We start from the raw sequence: 5,398 nt of genomic DNA on the forward strand, positions 1-5,398 counted from the left end.
CTCTAAATTGATTTTTTAGCAGTTTTGAAATACAGATATTTTCGTAAGCTGGGGAGGGGGACAGGCTGTGTATTTCCTATATCCTAATACAGGGCTATTTGCATAGTAAATAGATGCTTGTTAAGTGAATTGAAGACCTTGCTTGACTTAGGAATTAGCACAAAAGCACTCAATGTGTATAGATTGATTGTTTCTAATCCAAAAATCTAAACTCTGAAATGCTCCAAAATCTAAAACTTTTTGAGTGCTGTCACTTAAAGGAAATATTCATGTACCGACCCCAATCTGAAACACTTCTGGTCCCAAGCATTTTGGATAACGGATGTCCAACCCTGGATTAAAACATAGTAAAATTAAAATCCAGGGATGTTCTTCACTTTTTAAAAACAACACCCCCCTCCACTTGCACAAATTCCAAGGAACATATTGTATCCTCATTACATGTTTTCACACATTAATGAGATTTTAGACATTCTAGAATTTTATAAATATGGCAGATTTTCTTGTTTTATTTCTGAGATTAGGCTAATAAGCCTTGTCACTTAGCTGGATTTATAGGTTTAATAAGTAGAGAGAGAAGAATAGATAAAGAAAATGTGATGTATCAGTACAGTGGACTACTGTTCAGCAGTAAAACAGATGAACTCTTGGTATATGCTGTAATATGTGTGAGCCTCCAAACATTATGCTAAGTGAGAGAAGCCAGTCACAAAAGACTGTATTCCTGAAGATTCCATTTCTAGAAATGCCCAGGAAAGGCAAACCCATAAAATACACTGAGCAAATTAGTGGGTTAGCGGTTGCCTGGGGCTAGAGTGGGGACTGTAGGTGACTGCTAATGGCCAGGCTGGGTCATTTTGGAATGATAAAAATGGTCAAAAACAGAATTGTAGAGATTGTTTTACAACTCTATAAGTGTTCTAGAAATTGTTAGATTTTATATTTACAATGAGTAGATCTTATGGTATGGAATTTAAACCCAAAAAGAAAATCCTGGATATCATCTCTTAAATTAGAATAAATTAGGCTGCCAGGGGCCCAACACAAACTCTGCTGTGTTTACTGGCAAATGCATTGTCTGTGTCCGTTACTTTCACAAAGTTTAGTGCCAGGGCCACTGGACGCTTGGTGGGCAGCATTTCTTTGATGCTAAGGCACTTTCTTCTGCTGGGAAGTGTATCTGAGCTATGATTTCTCTTATGACAACAAGCAATCTCAGGTTGTTTCTGGATGAAACCATATAACCAGATTAAGTCGATCCATTAAACTGATCAGCCAGCCTAGCGACTAATTGTTTGGTTCACCCCAACTCCAGTCATATGCTAGAGTTTGCTTTTCAGCCGGTTTTATTGTCTGGTAGGCATAGCTCAGGGGAACCTCTCTGACAACAGAGTCAGTGGTCTCATTAGAGCCGCAGAGTCTGAACTCCAGTGTAAAGCTGGGCTCGACAAATGAGCCCACTTTCCTTTGATGGGAACAAGCTCACAGTGCTGGCTTCTGTGTCTTTGCACAGTTTCTTAGCAAGGCGTTTGCTTCAGCTGCTGAGTTAGGTAGCTCCTAACAGCCAGACCTGATAGCAGAACGCAGATTTTTAAATGCTCAGAGCGTGAATCCTCAAAGGTGAGTGTGCTGTTTTTCCCTCTTAGAGAGAGAAGAGTCATAGAATTGCTTCTGGCTTTCTCTGCTCTGCTCTGGCACGCTTTGCTGTTAAAGCGCAAAGCTGCAAATAGGTTATGGGTAGAGATACATACAAATTGTCTGTAATTTCCTTGCTCTTGGGCTGTTGTCTCTGGGTGGCAGCGAGTGTCTTCAGCTTTCCCCTCTTGTTTATTGCGACTTCCATCTGTTTCCTGTGTTAAACCCTCTCTGCCTCCTGCCACGGGGCTTCCTCAGCTCTCTCGTGGGCACCTTGCTTTCCCCGCACCAGTTGGCTTCCACAGGGTGGCTTTCCGTGGGCGTGTTTACTTTGGCACAGGTGGGTCCTGCTTTTAGGATCCGGCCAAGGCTGGGGAGCTCCGGAGCTTGTGGGCAGCTCTCCGTTAGTAAGAGTATATGTATCCCGCCTGGTGATGTTTCGGGGAAGCATTTTCAGTCCTTGCAGTTAGGAGTGTGCAAAGTTGAGATGGGACGTTCTAACCCTAGTGCACTAATGTCCTTGCCCTCCTGCCAAGGGCAGTTCTGACCAGCTCCTCCTGGTTTGCCTCTTCCCAAACATGCAGCTTAGCCTAGAAGCACATTAAGAGTAATACTTATTATAAAATGATCATGTTTTTCTATTACTAATCCTAAATGATGACTCACTCGCCTCAGTGATATAGGCGAGTGCATTAATATTTCTGTGTCCTCATTAGGTGGCAAAGGAATGGGTGATTTTTATTTTTGATATTACTTTTGATGCTAGTTGATCAATCAAACACTGTTTAAGTAGGTAATTTGTTGTTTGGTTTTGTTTTCTTTCATTTCCAATAAGCTCCTGTTCTCCACATTTTAAGGTTATCTAGTTAGTCCTTCTGTTACATAGACTGGTTACATGATTGGGGAAATTTCCGTGTTGCCAGGACAGATATTTTAGTTTTGAAACAGAAGGAATGGGAAAACACTGCAATTTTCTCTTGTTGGAAAATCTCCTTTAGAGTAATCATAGGTTTGTATTGATTCTGATAGCCTGAGTTGATCATAATTAAAGCAGCTCATGGTGTTATGTACAGAATTATGTCAAGACATGTTTGGAAGTGGGGAAAATGTATTAGACCATTACTTTTGATGATTTCAACTTTTTTTTGTAACTATTTAGTTTTTTGAAAAGCATCCAATATTGATTTTGGACACTCTAAGATGTATAGGATTTTAACTTTATTCTGGCAGGCTGGGCCGTAGGGAAGGGCCTTCACCATTCTCTTCGCAGTCTGGGAAGGCAAGTATGTTTGGTTGTTGGACCTGTGGGTACCTTCTTTTCTTCTGTCACTGTTCTGAACTTTAAAACCAAAATATCTTTGCCAATGTGTCAATAAAGAAAAATCTTATTAAAGTTCAAGCTAGGAGCTAAAGTAGGCATTTTATTTATATGTTTACTATTTACAGGCTGTAACTATAAAAGGAAAATTATGTTTTAGAGAGCAGACATCTAGTGCGCCAATACTAAGCCTTTGTCCAAGGCCAGACTGAGCTGGCCTGTGATTCTCTGTCTTTTAGTTGGGGCTGCTCCCCGAGGATCTTCAGTGACTCTTTCTCGTCTTGCAGAGGGAGCCTCCCCTCCCCCCCCATCATTGTCCTCCTCTGGTTAATTTCTCAGCTAACCCAGCAGAATTTTAATTATTATCTTCTTTCTTCACTAGAAAGTTTTGAGCCAAGCCGTGCTCCCCTCAGCCCACCGGAAAGGGGACTCCCCGTTTTTGCCCCTCTGTCTGTTGTCTCCAGCGTCTGGCTCCCTTGCTGGGGGTCTAGGGGCTGCTGCTGCTGTGACAGGGAGAAATAGCGACACATTCTTCAGCTCATAGTCATGTCCTGGGCGGCTTCATGTGGGCTCAGATCCATCAGACCTTATCTACTGCGTCAGTTATGAGTATGACAGGAATGTGATGGCCACTCAGTCGCATCCGGACTTCTGTGTCACATGCAGTGGTGTTCTGGAACTGGAGAAAATCAGTGTCTTCTCTTCAGGGAACTCCCTCTTCCCTCGCTGCAGGGCAGGGCAGGAGACACTCCCTCCTGCTCCTTCCTCTGTCCCACTTCCTAGTGAGAAAGACCTGGGGCCTGGGGAGTCCCGAGGAAGCCACCGTCCTCCACCCGGAGCCATTCTCACTTCTGCCTCTGCTGGGCAGGTGGGCAGGCCTGAACCCAGGTGGTTGAGTTGAAATTATTCCCACTCTACCCTATTTTTTAAAGGCACTTCTTAAACCAGCGTTTTTCTAAAGCTTTTTACTCCTAAGAATGCCACCCCGAAGGAAAGTTGTGTGGTGGTTGTGGGGGTGGCTCTTTAGTTTGGGAGGAGGGCATCCTAAAGCTGGTGGTGCAAGTCCAGGCTGGCACAGCTTTCCAAGCAGACTCCCAAGGCGGGCCTGGAGCCAAATGTACTTTCCGTCTGCCAGCAGCGATGGAATTCCTAGGTTCTAGCACCAGCTTGTGAAAAGAAATCATTCAGGAAACTGCAAGCTGGCGAGTAAGAATTGCAGAGATTTCATTCACTTGAAACCTCCTGCCTGTAAATGTTATTTAACTTTGAACTATTTCTGCAGGCCACCTGCTAAGTTTCCACCTCCTGGAGGTGTGTCTTGGTACAGAGAAAAGCCAGTAAGGGCTCACAGCAGGACACTTACCACATGGCTGACCGGTGGGAACAGCATAAGGGTCTTGGAAGAAGCCCCACATCTCAGGCCTGACCCAAGAATCCCTGCCGTCAGGTCTTTCTAGAACTTCCTGGAGTAAGCCTAAATGCCTGGACTTTCCTTCCTGACTCTGTAAACAGGACAAGTTAGGACAGTAGTCACTTTTCACTGTGGTCATGCACCCTCTCCATTAAAATACCTGGAAGACATTTTTAAAGGCCTGTCTACTGACAAACTCGTTGTTTGTTGAGGTTGGCTGTAAGAAATTAATGCTTTGAACTTGGACCAGAGCTAAGGGAAGATTGACTTGGCCCAACCCAGGGAAGAGAATACAGGGAGCGACACACCCCAAGTTTTTGATGAGGGATAAAGGTATTTCCCAATTTCTACATCATATTTAAAAGGGATTGTTTTCCTCATATGTAGAAATTAATTATAAGAGAAAACCGAACACTCCAGATTCAAAGACTGTTCTGAGGCTTATTTGATGTATTTGCTTTGTTTCATGGGGGGGAAGCAGGAGGGGTTTGGAGTGTGTCTGAGAAAGGGAAGGCCTGGTGGTTCTTCATTTGATCTTTGTGACCTTGAGTGCTTGATATTCCAGGAAAGTCTCCGTCTTTCTCCTAGTGGCTGATTACTGTGTTCCTGTCTCCCAGGAGAGGGAAGAAGCCTCACGGCTCTCAGGCAGTGGAGGGCAGACCTGAGGAGGAACTCAGGACAGGGCAGGTCTTTCTCTCCAGAGTGTGCGCTCACACACCACTGAGGTCTTCAGCTGCTCAGCTCACCGGGCTCCCTCCCTTCGTGGGGAGAAGGAGAAAGGGACATGGGAAGGGAGGAATGTCCCTGAATTAAAGAGGGTCCCACTGAGTGTGACCTCCCTCCTAATGAGTCCTCATTGCCTTTTCCTGTTCCTCCTCCTGAGATGGCTCATGATCCACTGAAGAGCCAGGAAATGGTACATTCCAGTTGCCGCCTCCCCCTCGGAGTGGGCTCCATTGTGGCCCCCATGGCAGCCCCTAATGATCTATTACCAAGAGCCCTTTTAATTAGTGGTGGTCATAATGAACTTTAAT

This window comes from Otolemur garnettii, unplaced genomic scaffold (genome assembly GCF_000181295.1).
Source record: "Otolemur garnettii isolate 467f Iridium unplaced genomic scaffold, OtoGar3 scaffold00033, whole genome shotgun sequence".
In the NCBI taxonomy this organism is placed as follows: Eukaryota; Metazoa; Chordata; class Mammalia; order Primates; family Galagidae; genus Otolemur; species Otolemur garnettii.